This window comes from Panthera leo, chromosome D4 (assembly GCF_018350215.1).
Source record: "Panthera leo isolate Ple1 chromosome D4, P.leo_Ple1_pat1.1, whole genome shotgun sequence".
NCBI lineage: Eukaryota > Metazoa > Chordata > Mammalia > Carnivora > Felidae > Panthera > Panthera leo.
The window spans coordinates 12,576,776-12,597,575 of NC_056691.1; the positions used below are offsets into that span (position 1 = coordinate 12,576,776).

At 41.8% G+C, this 20,800-nt stretch overlaps 1 protein-coding gene across 3 annotated transcripts in view; it reads left to right on the forward strand.

Annotated features, from left to right (window-relative positions):
* The window catches only part of MAMDC2 (MAM domain containing 2), a 317,683-nt gene that overhangs the window by 120,472 nt on the left and 176,411 nt on the right, over positions 1-20,800 (forward strand). The gene's annotated exons all lie outside the window — the stretch shown is intronic.

Genomic DNA, 20,800 nt, shown 5'->3' on the forward strand with positions numbered 1-20,800 from the left:
CGTCTGACTTTCCGTCAGACGCACATTCCTGGAAAGTTGTGTCGAAACCTAATTGTCATGAAGTAAACACATATTTAATAGGTAACTCATTAAAGGAAATTTATGTCTGTAAAGGAAAGGATACTTTTGTAATACGAATACCCACTCCCTAACTTCCTTCTTTGAAAATTAAGGCTTTATGTGTATTGAGTTTTCTTAGAGCAAAGGGCAGCTGAGTATGGCAAGTTGAGGGAGAAATACACATTATTTTAGCTATGGGTCTGGCAGCAAGAAAGGAGGGAATGTTCCCAAACGAAGAAGGCTCTTGCAATTTTCAAATTCAACTCCACTCTCCAGACGAGAAAACTGAAGGTGGTGCTTCACTCGAGGCTCACCAGGGGTTTGCAGAGAGTTAACAAAATGTTCAGTGATTCATTCATGGTCCTTAGCGGGCTGGCTGAGAGACTGAGAACTAGAACCCAGGACTCCGGCTTCTCACTCCCATCTCATTCCCTGCATCTCACTCAGACCGATGGTTTACTGCACGCAGAGAATGAACAAAGCCAGAGTGCAGCTGCCTACTTTTGTCCTCTGGGGCCCTTTCCAGCTTCAAAATTCTCTGATTCTCTATCATCCCTGCCTCTCTTATTTTTTAAGACTGTTACCTCAAAGGATTCATTGTAAGATGAGGAGGCAGCCAAAAAAAGAAATAACTGTTATTGGCTCCCAAATGGCCAGGGAGTGTAGTAATACATCTTATAGAAGGAGATGGATAATGTTAAAAGAAGAAATTTATCTTCCAGAAAGCAATAAAGCTTTAAAAAGCACCAAGCCGGTTTCCCTTTAGTTCTGCCAGAATATATCAAATATGGCACCTTAAATTGGTCCAAGCTTCACAGATATCAGGAAACCACAAGTGTGATGTGTTTTGAAGAGGCCGTACATCTCCAAAAACACGTCATTTCGTTCCAGCTTTCTCTTCCGTGCGCGCCATTTAACTTCACTTCTTGTCATTTCTTCTCAGAGATTCTGCACGTATCTCTGGTTCCCCAGAAACAAGCCCTTTATCGGTAACTGCAGAAAATGCGTGATGTGAGAATTCAGGGAGAGCGAGAATGTGATTCATGCTATTTTCAAGCACCCACATTTGTAGTCTCTGTAAAGCACCATGGAGATGATCCACAGAGGGTCATAAGGGCTCCCATTTTAATCTTGGGATTGGAAAGTTATCTTCTGTCTAAGGAGCAGCCTTACATCATCTCTTTCCATTTTAATCTCTTGTCCCTTTAGCCGGCACACACATTTCTTGCTAAAAATGCTTTAGATCATTATGTATTCGTATGGAGTCTTTAATGTAGCAGCATGTTGAGTTGGGGTGCACATACACAAAATAGGAATGACCATTCTGAGAGATTCTAATCCAACCTGGCTTTAAACAGAAATCATGTCGGGGCACTTGGATGGCTCCGTCGGTTGAGTGTCTGACTCTTGATTTCAGCTCAGGTTGTGATCTCAGCATTGCAAGATCGACCCCCCCCCCCCCCCCGTGGGGCTCCATACTGACCGTGGAACTTGCTTAAGATTCTCTCTCTCCCGCTCTCTCTCTCTGCCCTCCCCAACTCGTGCACACACACGAGCATGCATTCTCCCTCTCTCTAAAATAAAAAAAAAATAAAAATAAAAATCACATTCTATGATGGCAGCATTGTCTAAATTTTAAATTGCATGTGAGATATCAAATAAAACGTTTTATATAAATAGCCACTCTGTGCTTTTAATACAGACAGAACCATAGCGTTAAAGAAGGCTAAAGCTCAAAGAGATGCTAGGGTTTCTGGACAACTTTCCTCATTTTATGGATGAGGAAACTGAAGCCCAACACAGCTAGTTAGGAGGAGAGCCAGCCAGGTATTGCCTCGGCTGCCAACCTCTAAAAAGCACTCGCACGTCACTAGGACAAATGAGACATCAGAGCCAGATAATCCAGGTTTCATACACAGCTCCTTATTTGTGCATAGTTAGCTGTTAGCTGGAACTTGACAGCCTGCATAAATACCTGGAACTAAATGCATGGCACCGTGGGTTAGCCAAGAGTAAGCGACTCATTTGCTTCTCCAAATTTAAGTTTCTTTAATGTGCCCCCAAGCACACTAAATTTTAAATCCACAAAAGAAAAGAGGGCGAGAAATATAGAAGGATGGAGGCTAGTTTCTTCGAGTCTTTAGAGACACTCACTGATCCTGTTTCAGCCAATGGAAAATATATTGGTAGTGAAATCTGTTTCTGAGAGCAAACACTTTACAATTCAAATTCTCTCTATTCCTGCAAAATAGCACAAGTGAAAAAACGATCATTGACAGAGTGCCAGATCGTTACTTTCGGTCACACACCCAGAACTCTTAGGAGAGGTGGTCAATACCAAGACCATGGACCCATTGCTATGTTCATGCCAATGGATGGAATTCAACCCACATCGATGTCGTGCTGTGCCAGAATGCTGGGAGCTACACAAATGCCATTGACCCAGTCCCCCCTCGGGATCTTACGTTATGATCACGAGACAGACATGAACAATATCGCAGACTGGCTCTTTGCTGGGATAGCTAGAGGACCCCGAGAACCTGGAAGATGGAAAGCCTGAGCGGCACCACAGAGGAGGCCTGTATGAACCGCTACCTGAAGGACGAGTCAGAGTTCGCCAAGTGGAACAGGGGAAGGAAGGGGGGATATCAGCATGTGCAATGTTAGCTAAGAAGATTGGGAAACTTATTCTGGTGAAAATGTTCATCGAAAACATTAATATTCTTCTTTAAAGGCATCGGCAAAAAAAGTGGGGAGGTGTGGTGGTGTTAACGGTGCGCCTTCCAGATCTCCCTTGTGCCTCATAGACTTATTCTTCCAGCTGCTGACAGTGATGCTGACATGGTCCTCAGTGAGTTGGCTTCTCCAGAAGACGCATCTGAAAAGAGTGCCCCGTCTACGGTCTCATACTTTTTGTGGGGACACCTGCAGTGAACTGGCCGAGGGCGAGGTGCCCCAGTTTGAGTCAGTGCTGGAGTGCTTATTCCTATTCAGAGCTCCCTGAGGGACTGGCAAGTTCGTTGCATCACAGCCCAGCTCTCCCGTCTTCCCCTGCTTCTGTCTTCTTCTTTCCGGGACTGTTGATCCCAAGAGTACTCTAATAAAATTTCCTACACGCTAATCTCCATCTCAGAGTCTGCTTCTAGGGTCGGGGGGCTAACTAAATATTACAAGATCAATAAGGATGTAGGATATCACATTACAACCAGTAAGAACCCACTAGTCTTATACTCGCCAGGTTGGAAGGCAGGATCGGTCACCAACTTAGGGTGCGCACGTGTGAACCTTTCCTTCTAGTGTTTTCAGTCCTCTTTCTGATAAGCCTCCAAACCCTTTCCCCCATTCCTACCTTCAGGGGCTTTGAAAAGTTACCTGGGCTTCTGCTTCCAAATGACTCTTCTCTGAGCCTTTAACCCAGTTCTATTTTGGGAGTCCTCTACATATTTCCTCCTCTCTACATAGAATGTTCTGACCAATATTTCTCAAAATATGGTCCTCAGCCTGCCTGAACCGGGTGCTTGTTTAAAATACAGGTAACAGGCTCTACTTCAGCTCCACTCTACTGGTGGAGATTCTTATGCCCCCTCAAGTCTGAGAATCTCTTCCTCAGAATCTGGGGAATGTGTTAAAGAGAAAAAAAATGGTGTTTCTGAATTGCCTGTGGAATGAATTGTTATATGTAATTTAGACAGCTTTATAATTTGTGATGAAAAGACAGTGTAGACACTGCATTTACTCTTGTTGGGATTCCAGCTTACTGTCAGTGGGTGGGACAGAGGCTGTTGAAATCTAACCAGGCTTCGGAAATCAGACAACTCTGACCTCATCTGGGATAGTTCTGGATGCTGTGTGGATCTAGGGTGGAGTGTTGAAGGGCCATTTATCAGAGAACTTAGCAGCTTGTTGGTAGACAAGTGGATGACTGCCATGCAGTTTTCACAGACTAAGCTCCAGTCATTCACAAGTTTTCATTCAGCCGCAGGATTTACAGATGAGCTTGAATCCGGGTAGAACAACCAAGGGTTTGCCAAGGGACACTGAAATGTAGATAGTACCGCATACTTTGTTTTTAAAGTCAACTTAATTGAGGTATAAATTAATTAAATTTAATTAAATATATCTCTTTTTTAGTGTATAGTTCAGTAATTTTTTGACAAATACACAGCTATCCAACCATTATCATGATCAAGATAAAGAACATTTCCATCATCTCCCAAATTCCCTCCTGCCTCAGTTGCAGTTTCCATCCACCATTCCTAATATGAGGCAACCATTGATCTACTTCCTGTCACAAAAGATTAGCGGGGCCTTTTCTAGAATTTCAGGTAGATGGAAACATGCAGAACACTAGGATATCTCCACTAAACATAAAGTGTAGGTTATAAGGTTCCTTTGTTGTCCAGCCCTTTAAAAATGGTGTTCCATTATTTCATGTGTGTAGCTTCTGATAATTTCTGTAACTCTTTGTTCCTCTTTATGAACTTTATCTTTCTCTCTAACTGCATAAAAGATTTTCTCTTGTTTATTTTCAGCAATTTGACTATTACATGCCTTAGTGGTGGTGTGTGTATGTGTGTGTATTGACGCTATTGGGGTTCATTGAGCTTCTTGGATCCGTGGGCTTAGAGGCTTATGGTTTGCATCAAATTTCAACATTTTTTGGCCATCACATCTTTAAATATTTTTCAGGGCCTCAGTTTTCCATCTGTGAGATGGGAATAATGATAGCATCTATTTTATAAGGTTACTATTAAAGACAATGCCTGTAATTGTCTTAGCACAGTATTTAATATTTAAGAGATGCTCCTCACGAATGTCTGCCTTAAATAGGGTGGCTTATAATGAATAGTAGAAAAATGATCAAGCTCAAGATTGAAAGATAGCACCATTAATACTTATATGGACCACAAATACAAGCCAAGCCCATTCCAGACAAAATGGCATGTATGGTCACCCTCTAGCAGCTTGGTATAGCCTCCATTTGTAACCTGGGAGACAGCTTTGGTGTAAAGGAAAATTCCTCTCCCCTCCCCACTCTACCTCGCCTGTATCCTGAGAAATGAGTGGATTTGACCTGAAATTGGACTGAAGGCATCAGAATTGTAGCCTAGACCATGACGCCAAACAGCTATGCAGCCCTAAACAACCCTTGCTGACCCAAGCCAATGTTATTTTTAAAAATTTTAATTAATAGACTGTTTTTTTAGAGAAGTTTTATGTTTACAGAAAACTGAGCAGACTGGGGCGCCTGGGTGGCTCAGTCGGCTGAGTGTCCAACTTCAGCTCAGGTCATGATCTCGCGGTTCATGAGTTCGAGTCCCGTGTCAAGCTCTGTGCTGACAGCTCAGAGCCTGGAGCCTACTTCGGATTCCGTGTCTCCCTCTCTCTCTCTGCCCCTCCCCTGCTCATGCTCTGTCTCTCCCTCTCTCTCAAAAATAAATAAATATAAAAAAGAAAAGAAAAGAAAAGAAAACTGAGCAGACAATGCAGAGTTCCCATCTGCCCCCTCTCTCCCTTAACTCACAGTTCATTAACATTTTGCATTCGGGTGGTGCATTTATTATAATTAATTATCAATATTGATACATTATAATTAACCAAAGCCTATAATGTAACTTAGGGTTCACTCTGAGTTGTACAATGCTATATGTTTTGACAAATATGTAATGTTCTGTATTTTCCATTACAGAAGCATGCGGAATAGTTTCACTGCCCTAAAACTCCCCCGTGCTCCACCTGTTCACCCACCTCCCCCTTCCCCCCAAAACCTCAGCAACTACTGATCTTTTTACTATCACTATAATTTTGCTACTCCCAGAATGTCATATACTTGAAATCATACATTGTATCGCCTGGTTTCTTTCACAGTGAAATACGCATTTAAAGTTTCCCATGTCTTTTAGTAACTTGATAGCTCATTTTTTTATTGCTGAATAATATTTGATGTACAGATGTATCACAGTTTGTCCATTTGCCTTTTGGAGAAAAACATGTTTGTTTCCAGTTATTGGAAGTTATGACTACAGCTGCCATAAACATCTGTGATAAGTTTTTGTGTGGACTTAAGTTTTCCTATCATAGGAGCATGATTGCCGGATCATATGAAAAGTCTATGATTTGTTTTGGAATAGACTGCCAAACTGTCTTTCGGAGTGACAGTCCCATTCTGCATTCCCACCAGGAATGAATGACGGTTCCTATTGCCTCACATCCTCACCAGCATTTGGTTTTATAACTTTTCTGGATTTTATTTTTATTTTTTATTTTTTTTAATTTTTTTTTTTTTTAACGTTTATTTATTTTTGAGACAGAGAGAGACAGAGCATGAACGGGGGAGGGGCAGAGAGAGAGGGAGACACAGAATCGGAAACAGGCTCCAGGCTCTGAGCCGTCAGCCCAGAGCCCGACGCGGGGCTCGAACTCACGGACGGCGAGATCGTGACCTGAGCCGAAGTCGGACGCTTAACCGACTGAGCCACCCAGGCGCCCCTGGATTTTAATCATTCTAATAGCTGTATAGTGGTAACACAGTGTTGTTTTAGTTTGCAGTTTCCTAATGACATACAATGTAAAGCATCTTTTCTTATGCTTTGCCATCTGTATATCTTTTTTTTGGTGAGGTGTCTGTTAAGGTTTTGGCCCATTTTTTAAAAATTCCAGTATAATTAACATACAGTATTATATTAGTTTCAGGTGTACAATATAATGGTTCAACAATTCCTTTTTTTAAAAATGTCTATTTATTTATTTTGAGAGGGAGAGAGAGACATACAGAGAGAGAGAGAGCACAAGCAGGGGAGGGACAGAAAGAGAGGGAGAGAGAGAATCCCAAGCGGGCTCCACACTGTCAGTGCAGAGCCTGACATGGGGCTCAAACTCATGAACTGTGAGATCATGACCTGAGCCAAAACCAAGAGTTGGACACCTTCACTGACTGAGCCACTCAGGAGCCCCAGTGATTTAACAATTCTATACATTACTCAGTGCTCGTCGCAGTAAGTGTACTCTTAATCCCCTTCACCTATTTCACCCATCCCCTCCTCCCCTCTGGGATCCATAAGTTCGTTCTCAATATTTAAGAGTCTGTTTTTCAGGGAGCCTGAGTGGCTCAGTCAGTTGAGCATCTGACTTCAGCTCAGGTCATGATCTCAGGGTTTGTGAGTTCGAGCCCCGCGTCGGGCTCTGTGCTGACAGCTCAGAGCCTGGAACCTGCTTTGGATTCTGTGTCTCCCACTCTCTGCTCCTTCCCCCACTTGTGCTCTGTCTCTCTCTCTCAAGAATAAATGAATACTAAAAAACAAAAGTCTGTTTTTGTCATTTTTTTCTTTGTTTTGTTTCTTAAAATCCACATGTGAGTGAAATCATATGGTGTTTATTTTTCTCTGACTGACTTACTTCACTCAACATTATGCCCTCTAGGTCCACCCACGTTGTTGCAAATGATAATATTTCATTCTTTTTATGGCTGAGTAATATTCCATTGTGTAAGTGTGTGTGCATGTATGTATATACATCTACACACACACACACACACACACACACACACACACACACCTTCTTTATCTATTCATCTCGTGATGGACACTTGGGCTGCTTCCATAAATGCTGCAGTAAACATGGGAGTGAATCTAGTTTTTTGAATTAGTGTTTTTGTATTTTTTTTTGTGGGTAAGTACCCAGTAATGGAATTACTGGATCATATGCTATTGCTCTTTTTAATTTTTTTTTGAGTTAATTTTACTGTTTTCCACAGTGGCTGCACCAGTTGGCATTCCCACCAACAGTGCATGAGGTTTCCTTTTTCTCCACATCCTTACTACCACTTGGTATTTCTTGAGTTTTTTCCTTTAGTCATTCTGACAGGTGTGAGGTGATATCATATTGTGGTTTTGATTTGCATTTCCCTGATGATTAATGATCTTGAGGATATTTTCATATGACTGTGGCCATCTGGATGTCTTTTTTGGAGCAAGGTCTGTTCATGTCTTCTCATTTTTTAATCGGATAATTTGTTTTTTTGGGGGGGATGTTGAGTAGTATAAGTTCTCTAGATATTAACCCCTTTTCAGGTATGTCATCAGCAAATATCTTCTCCCATTCAGTAGGTTGTCTTTTAGTTTTGTTGATTGTTTCCTTTGCTGTGCAGAAGCTTTTTATTTTGATATAACCCTAATAGTTTATTCTTGCCTAGTTTGTCAAAGATTATTATATATAGTTGTGGTTTTATTTCTGGGCTGTTTATTCTGTTCCATTGAGCTATGTGTCTATTTTTCTGTCAGTACCATACTGTTTTGATTACTACAGCTTTGTACTAGATCTTGAAATCTGGGATTGTTATGCCTCCAGTTTTGTTTTTCTTTTTCAAAATTGTTTTAGCTCTTTGGGGTTTTGGTGGGTCTGTACAAACTTTAGGATTATTTGTCCTAGTTCTGTGAAAAATACTGTTGGTATTTTAATAGGGATTGCATTAATTCTATAGAGTGCTTTGAGTAGTACAGACTTTTTAACGATATTTTTTCTCTCAATCCACAAGCATGGAAAATCCTTCCATTTGTTTATGTCGTCTTCAATTTCTTTCAACAATTTCTTTAAACTTCTTAGTTAAGTTTATTCCTAGGTATTTTATTATTTTGGAGTACAATTGTAGATGGGATTCTTTTCCTTAATTTCTCTTTCTGGTACTTCATTATTAGTGTATAGAGAGGAAATTGATTTATGTGGGTTGATTTTGTATCCGATGACCTTACTGAATTCATTTATAAGTTCTAGCAGTTTTTTAGCGAAGCCTTTAGGGTTTTCCATATATAGTATCATGTCATATGCAAATAGTGGAAGTTTTACTTCTTCCTTACCAATTTGGATGCCTTTTATGTATTTTTCTTGTCTGAATGCTGTGGCTAGGACTTCTGCCACTGTGTTGAATTAAAGTGGTGAGAGTGGACATCCTTGTCTTGTTCCTGATCTCAGGGGGAAAAACTCTCAGTTTTTCACCACTGTGTATGATATTAGCTGTGGGTGTTTCATATATGGTCTTTATTGTGTTGAGGTATGTTTCCTTTAAACCAACTTTGTTAAGAGTGTTTAATCATGAATGGATGTTGTACTTTGTCAAATGCTTTGTCTGCATCTATGGAAATGATTGTATGGTTTTTATCCTTTCTCTTGTTGATATGATGTATCACATTGACTGATTTGTGAAAGTGAACCACACTCGCATCCCAGGAATAAATCCCACTTAGTTGTGGTGAATGATTTTTTTAAAATATATTATTGGGTTCAATTTGTTAGTATTTTGGTGAGGGTTTTTGTGTGTATGTTCATCAGAGATATTGGTCTGTATTTCTCTTTTTTACAGTGTCTTTATCTGGTTTTGGTATCAGGGTAATGCTTTCTTTGGCCCAAATTTTGAATCAGATTGTTTGTTTTCTTATTGTTGTATTTTAAGAGTTCTTTGTATATTTTGGATAACAGTCCTTTATCAGATGTATGTTTTGTATATAGTTTCTCCCAGTCTGTGGCTGATCTTTTCAATCTTGTAGTCTTCAAATATTGTTATGTCCCCCCATCCTTCTGGGAATACAATTACAAGCCTGTTAGAGTTGTTGACGTTTTCCACAAATTACTGAGACTTTATTTATTGTTTCAATCATTTTTGTCTTTATACTTCAGTTTAGATAGTTTCGATTGCTTTATCTTCAAGTTCACTGATCTTTCCTTCTGCAGTGTTCAATGTGCTATTAATCCCAACCAATTAGTTTTTCTTCCCACACATTGAATATTTTCACCTAAAGAATTTCTGTTGACTTTTTTTGTATTTTCAATTTCTCTTCTCTTTAGGTTTCCCTTTATATGCTTGAACATATTTGCAATAGCTATTTTAATGTCCTTGTCTGTTAATTCCATTATTTCTGTCATTCGGGGGTCCATTTCTATTGACTGATTTTCCCATAAGCTATGGGTCATGTTTTGCTGCTGCTTTTCATGCCTAGCAGGTTTTTATTGAGTGCTGGGTATTTTGAATGCTGAATTGTGGTTTTTTCTTTTTTTCCTCTCTAAAGGGTACTAGACTTTGTTTGGGTAGGTACTAATACTTGTTTATCAGCTTTATCTTTTGAAGGCTTACTTAAAAGCGCTGTTAGGGCTGGTTGGGAATAACTTTAATCTAGGGCTGGTTTACCTTACTGTCAAGGCATGACCTGTCTACTCAGTGCCCTGAGTATGCTTCACTTTGGCTGATCAGAACTTCAACATCTCCCAGTCCTGTGAGCTCTGAGAATTGTTTAGTTTACAGTTCCCAATAGTTCTTTGCCTGTCTTAGAGAAATTTCACCCCATGCACTCATGGTTTAGCAATAGACCCAGGAGGAACCCTGTGCAAATATTTGGAGCTCTTTCTCTGCTACACAGATTCCAGCTGCCTTTGCTTCCCTGAACTTCAGTGTCTGTTTCTGCAACTCAGTGATTCTATTGTACTTGCTTGGCAGCCCCCTCCCTACACTGCTTTCCAGAAGGTGACTCTATACAGAAAGCCAGGGCAATCATAAGACTCACCTCATTTGTTTCCTTTTCCTCATAAATCACAGGCCTGTTCTGCCTGTTGTCCAATATCTCTAAAAAAACCAGTCATTTGGTATATTTTGTTAAGTTTACAAGTTATGGTGGGAGTATAAGCCTCGTTCAATTAGTTCATCGTGGTTGGAAGCAGATTTCCAATATCAAATATTTAAAAATTATGCAGTCTTTCTCCAGTTCTGGTTGAGAGCTGCTTCTAGCTCAACCCCTTTGGTAACTGGTAGGAGACCGGGGCCAAAGGGGTCTCTGATCTGGGCTCCACACTTGAAAGGAACACTCACACAAACACGCAAATGAATTTATTCAGGAGCACGTGGGCAGCCGCGCCTCTGTCAGTTGAGATCTCATGTTCGGCACTGATGCAACCAGATCTATAGCCAAAACATACTCTGTGACTCACACTGTGTTCTTGAATCAAACGTTGCAAAATGCTATTACATTTGAGTGTGGCGAGTGCCGTGTAGATTTGTAACATGTGCCCCTGAGGATTTTGGAGGCACACACTGCTGTATTTAGGGTGCTGAGAGAATGTGAATGCAGAAGCACTTAGTGAAAGAAAAGAAAAGTTAACTCGTCAAATTCTTCCTCTCAGACAGCCTGAACACAATAAATTCTTATTAATCATTTGCTAGTAGTGTGAAATGTTTATTTTCTTTGTGTTGTACCAGAGATAGACAGAAATTACTGTAGTATTTGTAACGATTGCACATGGCAGCTGAAGAATGATTAGAAACAGTAAAAAAAAAATTATTGTTTTTGTTAAATTTCTAGGCATGTAGATGTAAGCATCACGTATGTGATATGTGATGCTGATCCTTTGCCTCACCAACTGGACTGATACTGAATCCCAGAAATTTGAATATGTGGAACTTTGTTAAAATATTTATTAAGATTTGGGGCACCTGCGTGGTTTAGTCCATTAAGCATCTGACTTTGACTCAGGTCATGATCTCACGGTTTGTGAGTTCGAACCCCGCATCAGGCTGTCTGCCGTCAACACAGAGCCTACTTTGGGTCCTATATCCCCCTCTCTCTCTGACCCTCCACAACTTGCTCTCTCTCTCTCTCTCAAAATAAATAAATAAACTTAAAATAATAAAAATAAAATATTTATTAGGATTTAAAGAAGTTTCAAAAGTGCAAATTTTACAATTTCAGCATTATTTTAAAACTTTTAATTTCTCATTTTGCTATCCATTAGTTATAAATTATATTTTGCCTCATACTCTGAATAGATAATTTTGAACACGTTCAAAAGCATTAACAAATTTATTTTTTGAACATGTGACTTAAATTTTTGATAAAAAATATTTCCAAGATTTGTATTCTTTGAATCAATTACATTTTAATTTTTTATACCATTGAGAATGAGTACAGGTTGAAATCATGGTAAACGTAGAAAATACTACAAATGGAGTTCGGTTCAATAGCAACAGAGGAAAGAATAAACATTTTCATTCTGAGAGTATGTATTTGTCAAGTCAGGAGTTTAGAATGTATTCTATTTAACAGTTCACTTAATTGATAATTTAAAAAAATTTTTTTGCAAGTTTGTTTATTTTTGAGAGAAAGAGAGAGACAGAGTGCAAGCAGGGGAGGGACAGAGAGAGAGGAGACACAGAATCTGAAACAAGCTCCAGGCTCTGAGCTGTCAGCACAGAGCCTGACTTGGGGCTCCAACTCTGAATGGCAAGATCATGACCTGGGCCGAAGTCGGACGTTTAACTGGCTGAGCCACCTGAGTGCCCCGATGGATAACTTTTTAATAGTTGCACTTCCGATTGAGAGCCATCGGTTGTACTGAGACCTGGACCACATGAACCCTAGAGATGAACCTCGATGACGGGGATGGAGACAAAAATCTCTTTCCCAGTTGCGAGAGGATCTCTTTGTACGAGTTGTGTCTGGACTGGACAACGTGAGGTGGGGAGTATAGGAAGACTGCCTTGAGAACGTTTGTCCCCAAAGCTGCTACTCTGGGCCCCAGTCTGGGGTTTCCTTTCACTAGCCAATGGCTCTGTGGCACAGGCTGAGAGCAAGAAGACTGGGCTTGGGGGGGTGGGGGAGGGGTAGGATTCCAGTCAGCAGAGAACTTAAGGACAAACAGGGCCACTGAGGCAGGCATCCGTTCATGTAGAGAAAGTCGGAGGCGGTGATGATGGTGGTTAGGACGGAGGGGAACAGGAACAGGAAACACCCACCCTCTCTCCTCTCTGGAGGTCCCAGAAGCACACCAGCACCCCTCAGATATAGCACACCTGGGATTTTTCCTACACCGGCCACGACTAAGCAGACACCTAGCTGGTGGAAAATATCACTGACTCCTGCTCAAGGGGGTAGGGGACAAAGACATAATGGGGGCTATTTTTAATCTCTCCTATGTGATTAAGAATAGTACTGGAAGTAATGTTTTATAAACACTTTAGTCATAAGCGCCTCACCAGGCACGTCTCCTGTGACATTTACGTTGTGTTTGTGATTGGCTCTGCTGGGTTACTTCGGCTGAGCCAAGATTGATGGCCCGTGTCCTTGTGCCGCTTGCTGCACTGGCTCTAGGTGCTGGGAGAGCTTTGCATAGGAGAGAGCAGCCGCCAGTTTTCCTGCACTGATGGCCTCTTCTGCGAGAGGAAACCGAATCTGTAAGAAACACTCAGTGAAACGTATCAGAGAAATTTTTAAATGACCATGCGGGGCCATTTATTTGGCTAGTGGATAGAGCATATTTCTCACCACAATGATTTTTGTTGCATACAATGTCGGCAAAGCCCAAACTGGTGATTGCTTTACCCAAGATGGAGTGTTAGTGCCAGTCACACGTACGCCAAAGACCCACGCTCTGTCAGGGGGAGAGACCTTGCCCCCCACGTTCATTTCTGGATTTCCAGTACCTAGTTTGAAGGTGGGGGTGCTCTCAGCCCTGGCTGCACATTATGAACACCAAGGGAGCTCTTAAAAACATTGCTGCCTTGGGGCACCTGGGTGGCTCAGTCGGTTAAGTGTCCAGCTTCAGCTCAGGTCGCAATCTCGCGGTTTGTGGGTTCAAGCCCCGCGTCAGGCTCTGTGCTGATAATTCAGAGCCTGGAACCTGCTTCGGATTCTGTGTCTCCCTCTCTCTCTGCCCCTTCCCCGCTCATTCTCTATCTCTCAAAAAAATAATGAATGTTTTAAAAAAATTTTAAAAAGTACCGTTGCCAGAGTCCCACTCCAGACCAATTAAATCAGAATCTCTCAGACATTGGGTGCTGGCATATGCTCATTTTTTTTAAAGCTTCCCAGGTGATTGTAATGCACAGGTAAGGCTGGTATTTGCTAAGCTCTCAAGCTAGACACATGGCATTTATTTAATAAGCACATGATAGCCTGAACTTGGTGCAAGTAGCTTGTGCAGATACCACTATAACTGAGAGAAAGGAACGGATGAGGAAAGAGTCCTTCCCATCAGTGAGCTGCAGAATTGGAATGGCTCACTAGAAATGCAGTCTCCAATGGTGTGTGTGTGTGTGTGTGTGTGTGTGCATGTGCATGCGCGTGTGCTGGCACTGGAGGCAGGACGGCTGATTTTAGGCTCTTTGCAGAAGCAGGGAGGCAAAAGCATTTCTAAGGCTGCCTCTTCTGGCCAGAAGTCCAGGGTTGTGGTAAAATCATTAGAATTTTAAAGTTGTATCACATCTGCTGCTTCTTGTGGAACAAATAACCTCTGTGTGGATTTTCCCATTTGCTCACGTGTCTAAGATCAATGCAGGGGGAAACTTGGCTCGATGACCCTGGCCTGGGACAAGATTGACCATCCTCTGTGTGTATGAAATGCACAACCCCAGACCACTCAATTCTTTGAACTTTATATTTGTGCCAAAATGTGAATCTAGCTGTTTTCTAGCCTATATATTTTTAAATTTCTCAAATCCACAGAATGACGTACAAGTTTGTGCACAAGACAAATATTAAACATTGAACTGGCATTTCTAATGAGAGGCGTAGTGAATGCAGTGAGAGGAAAACTTAAGGCCCTTTCTTTTTTTCTCTCTCTCTTGGTCTCTGGAAAGCGAAATCGGTATATATCCATGCACACATGATTACTTTTGATAGTATTTTCCTTTTGCACCTGGTTCTTTATGGACATTCCCCTCATCTCAATTATTGACTCTATTGTGGCTGGAGTTCCAAATGTGGACTGACTTGTGAGTCTCCACACCTATGTTGCAATGTTTTTCGCTGCTACTTGTAACCCCTAGTAACATGTCTTCATAGCAAAGACGTGTTTGAACATTTTGGGAGGTTGCTTAATCACTTTGATAAGCTACTTTAAGTTGTCAGAAAAATAAAAGAATGAATGGAAAGATGAATAGATAGATAGATGAGTAGAGGTCCAATAATAGAAACCTCTGACACCCATGACGGTCCCCTGATGTGCTCTGTGTTGCAGAACTGGCCCGTCTTGGTTTTAGTCTCATTCAGGTTTTGTCTGTGTCAAAGGACCTACATCTGCTGATCGATCTCACTCTGTGCCAGATTTTGTTGCTTTCAGGTTTTCGACCAGAACTTCAGACGTTTCCCGTGTCCTCATGTCATTGATAGTGAGGGTAGAATAAAATAAAATTGTTCAGGATACATTATTGCAAGGACGAATTAACTTTTTAAAAACATGTAACTTTATCTTTCATTCTGTTTATAGTCTTATACATCCAATAAACAATGGCAAGTTTCTTTGCACTTTGTGAGATCAGAAAACTGTTGCCAAATCTTGGGAATTTTATAGTGAGGGAACTGGAGTGATCTAGTCTGTTTTATAGATGAGGAAACTGAGACCTTGAGAGATTGATTTGTCTGAGAACATGCAACAACATGCCCAGAATGAGGACCCAGATGGGACCTAACTGGTCAAACTGGGTCGGTCAGGTAGTGAGAGTTGACGTGGACCCCTTGTCATATGACAGAGGCCTCCTTTTTTTTTTTTTCTACTGCAAATAGGGAAAATCTATTTGTCAAGGCAGAGATATTTTGGAGGTGGGGATGGACAGCAATGAAAAGGTGGGGAGAGAGGGAGGATGAATATTTGAATGTGTTAGGACTGAACTTCATTGTAGCTGTAGCCAATATCATTCTCGTAGCTTGGATTGTTGGGATTTCCATAGACCTTTTCAAGGTCACTTAGGAATTGATTGAGACCTAAACTGAAGTGGTGGCTGATGTGAAAATGTTGAGGTTTGGGAGTCAACAGTCAAGAAAGAATTCTTGAGGTGTCTTTGGTGCAAAGAGGGTGGCTTTGTTAAAGCACAGGGATAGGCCCCATGGGCAGAAAGAACTGCACTGGGGTTGTGAGGAGTGACTGATTGTACACTTTCAAGTTGAGAGAGGGTTAGGGAGAGCTTGAGTCCCTAAGGAATTTGGAAGCAAGTTTTCCAAGACCTTGAGAGGATAGGTGTTGTTAGAAAAAGGCCATTTACTACTGTCTGGTAAAACCTTAGTCATGAGACCCTTCCGATATATATCTGTGGGCCACATGCCTGGAGGATGATTGGGGGTAGAGATAAAAGATGTTTCCAAAGGAATTTTTATATGTTGAGGAGACTTACAGGATCCTGGAACCTGGGCTAATGTTAAGCTAAAGTATTAACATAAAGGCAGCTGAGCTCTTGAAGAAGGTGACTCTGCCTGTCTCAAGGAGTTGTCAATGGGCTGCAAGTTGTAAGGAAATGTAATTTTTTTCTTTTGCCTTTGTTCTCCATATCAGTGACCACATCCTATTGGTCTCAGAACCAGCTTGGTTGGGGGGGGGGGGGGTGCCTCAATTCGGTCCTCTTGCCCAGTTGACCCATGGCCATGACGAAAGTACCCTTCCTGCCCTGGTAGTAACTTTTGCCGTCCCTAGTCACACATGGCTCCCATCAGTGTATAACCTGCATTGGTTTAGTTTTGCAACTGTCTCCGGGACTCAACTCCCAGCCCAGACATTTTAGGGATAAAACAGGAGTAAATATGACAAATTAAACCTTGAGTCTCATAGCAGTGAATTATAATAACTTTCCTTAGACCAGGAGTCTGCTGAGGAAGGAAAGAGTGAATTATCAATACCATCGGTATATTACTCAGGTTGACGTCAGTGTAGTATTGTACTGTCCACATGCAGGAAAGTTCTGGGATGTTTGGTCACTCATGAGTATTTTCAACCTACAGATCTGCTGTGCTGAAAAGTAAATTTGACGGGCAGTCTGAAGAGCTGGGTTCTAGAGTCAGTTATGCCAGTGGAGAGCTGCTTGACCTTAGCCAAGTCACTTTTCCTCGTTGGGTCTCATTTCTTCGTCTGTGTGATGAGAGCATGAGACTAGGAAGCCTCCAGATTTTTCTTCTGGTTCTAACATTCTAGCTAGTATTTGGTGAACCTAACTATTCCTTTCACTCTCTTTCCTCCACGTGTGGGCCACTGATGGCTCTATGGAGAGGCGATGGACACTGAGCCGGCCAACACCTGGGGGTCAAGCACTGGTCCATTTACGACCAGTTTACCAGCCGTGGTGTCCTGTACTGTCTCGTCACCAGTTCACTTTGCCATTTGGGACATGTCACCTGTAAACTTCACCCAGCATGCTTACCATTCCTTTTTCCCTTGAAACAGACATGCACTTCAAAGAAACTTCTGAGTCTTTCTCCCCGGCCATAGCCTCACCACCCTCTAGCAAGGCATGGAGTGGTAGACTGATTCCCCCTTTCTGTGGTCAGCACCAAAGACTGAACCCTAGTCTTAAGCCGAAAAAGGGACAAGTCCTCTTGGGGAGCTGTTAATGCAGTCTGATGAAACGTGCCATATTTTTCTTTGGAGATCTTGGGATCTGAAACACAAAGAATAACTTTTAAAATTCTTTTGAACTTGGGGTTTCCTTTTTGGTTTCAAAAAACACTGACCACACATAAATCTTTACCTGTAGAAGTATCCTATGTATGATCCACTATGCTTTTCATTGATTTTTACTCTTCTATACTTCCCATCTTTGTCATTGGAATTAATACATGGACATTCTTTGGTCCTAGAGGAAGCATTTACCCAGGAAATGAAAGTCTGCTGTTTTTTTCTGACAACCTTTATTTTGTGTTTCTTTGAGATGGATTCCTGAGTCATGTAACCAGTGAACTATGCCAAGTTCCTTTATTAAAATCTCACTGAAGTCTGTGAGATCGGTGAAGAATCATAGCATTAGAACAGTATTTGACTGAAGAGACTTTGAAGATTATCAAATCCAATCCTCTCTTCTTATCAATAAGGAAACAAGCTCAGAGAGGTGAAGTAACTTGTCTGAGGTAACACAGCTTGTAAGTAATACAGAGTGAGAGCTAGAATCTAGGTCTCCTAAAATATAGTGTATGTATTTTAGCAGGCAAAGATAGAACAAATGGACCCCCAAAAGCCAATTTTTTGTTACCTTTATGGTCTCAGGAAGCCCATTTTTCAATTTTGTACTTTTAAGTTTGGCCACTTAATTTGATATTTTAACAAAAATTTTTAATATTATAAAATAATCTTGGTACTAATATGTATTATAAGAATATCTTCCTCGACCAGGGTAGTAAACTCAAATTCCTCTGGGGACAGACAGGTAATGGAGCATAAAGCCAGTTGGAATGGAGGCATCTCTGACAAACAGCTAGAAGCCTTGCCTTATTGACCTCGGAGTCTTCCTCCTCCTCCTCCTCCTCCTCCTCTTCCTCCGCCTCGTCTTCCTCTGACATTCACAGAGCAGTGGACCAACAAGACAGGGCAGCCTGGGTGACGACTTATTCCCCTAGTGAAAGCCGTCAGTCCTTTTACTGTCATGGCAGCATGGATTCTTTCTCCCTCACCAGTTAATCTCCAGCACAGCATCTGTCCCACTGTAGGTCGTCAATAAATATTGGTGATTAAATATGTATTGAGGTTGGGATTTTGAAATCAATGTAATGATTTGCTTTGGTGAAGATAAACTGGTGCAGAACCTGATGAAAACTTTCCCCCAGTTTACCACGTAGAGTGTAATGATTCTTAAACCATGAGTATCTCAGGAAGGCCATCCGTTATTAACAACTGACTGTGAATTCATCCCACTCAGTTTGCTTTCCCCCCCTCACCCTGAGTTGTGATCAGTTGCATTTGGATAGAGAATGAAGCACAGGAAAAGAGGGATCCTGTGCCAGGAGGTGGGGTTGGACAAGTGCAAGCGAGGACAGGGAGAAGGGGCTTCAGAAGGCAGACCAGGAGTGAAAACGTTGATGTAAATGGCAAACAGTGCTTATGTTACCATTTTGTTTACCCCTGGATTCCAACATGAAGGAAATGGGCTCACTTTCAGATGCAGATGACTCATAAACAAGCTCATTATAAATCCTTTGGAAGAAATTTGGTTTGTGTTCTCTTTCTTTATCTGAGAATTATTTCCCTTCTCAACCTTTCCTTCTCTGTCTCTCTCAACTCCTCCTCCCCTCCCCCCCCCCCCCCCCCCCCCCCCGCTTCCTCCCTCCCTTCTGTCTCCTCCAAACCATTATACTGAATAGGAACATATCCTCCCATATATCACTGGGGACAGGTATCAGCACTTAAATCCTCATCATTTCAACCACAACATAGCCTGTAGTTCAACACACACCATCGGGCCTTCAGGCAACATGCCAAACACATGTCCTTGTTTAGGGGAATCAACAGCAGAAGCGCTCCGAATTGCACTTTTCCAAACCTGCTGTGCAGTCATGCCAACAGAATGGGGAAAATTTCCTTTCAAAGCTGCCATGAAGAGCATCCAGATGTTCTCAGTGAGCTAATGCACCTGCACCAGAGGCTGCTTGTGAGAGCAGCTGCCAGGATCCCTTGGGAAAGCAAGCCACTCTTAACCGCCATGAAGCGGTGTCATGAACAATGTGGGGCCAAGAATTTTCAGGGGAAAGGATACATTTCCCACCAGATAATGTGGGTTTAGCTCCCAGCTCTGCACTTTCCTGGCAGCGGGTCTTGAGTGAGCCCCTCCACATCCCTGAGCTTCCCTTTGTTATCTGTCCGTAGTCATGCCAACCCCTTCTCTGCCCACCAACAGAGGGGCACAGCTCTGTGGCCATGAGTGCACCTATTCCTCAGTACAGCCCCATGGGTGGCTGGACACCATCATTATCCTCCCTTTCCAGAGGGTAAAACCTCAGTTTAGAGCGTTTAAGAGAACGCTAGGAAGCGGCAAAGCCGAGGTTGGAGACGAGGCGGGCTCCCAGAGTTTCTGAAAAGACCAAACGCAGTACTGTATGTGAAAGGGCTCTGAAACCCTAATCTAGGGAGTGTGAACACTAGTGATTTAAGAGCACACAATCTTCTTTTAATTTTAATTCCAATATAGTTACCGCACAATGTTACATTAGTTTCAGGTGTAGGATATGGTGTGATTCCTCACTTCCAAACATCACCTGGTGGTCATCACAACAAGTGCACTCTTTAATTCCCATCACCCCTTTTACCCGTTTGCCCACCTACCCCCCTTCTGATAACCCCCAGTGTGTTCTCTCTAGTTAAGAATCTGTTTTATGGTTTGCCTCTGTCTCTCTTTTCCCCCCCTCTGCTCATTTATTTTGTTTCTTAAATTCCATCATATGGTACTTGTCTTTCTCTGACCGAGTTATTTCGTTTAGCATGATACTCTCTAGCTCCATCCATGCTATTGCAAATGGTAAGATTTCATTCATTTTTATGGCTGAGTAATTCTGTTGTATACATGCACCCTTGTCTTCTTTATCTGTTCATCTATTAGTGGACACTTGGGCCGCTTCCGTAATTCGGCTACTGTGAATGTTGCTACTATAAAACCTAGGGCTACGTGTATCGCTTTGAATTAGTCTGCTTACATTTTGTGGATAAATACCCAGGAGCAGGATCACTGAATCATAGGGTATTTCTATTTTTACCTTTATGAGGAACTTCCATGTTGTTCCCCACAGTGGCTGCACCAGCTTGCATTCCTCCCAACAGTGCACAAGGGTGCCTTTTTCTCCACATCCTCACCAACACTTGTTGTTTCTTGTGTTTTTTATTTTAGCCGTGCTAACGGGTGTGAGATGATATCTCATTGTAGTTTCGATTTGCATTTCCCTGATGATGAGTAATGTTGAGCATCTTTTCATGTCTCTTGGCCATCTGGATGTCTTCTTAGGAGACATGTCTGTTCATG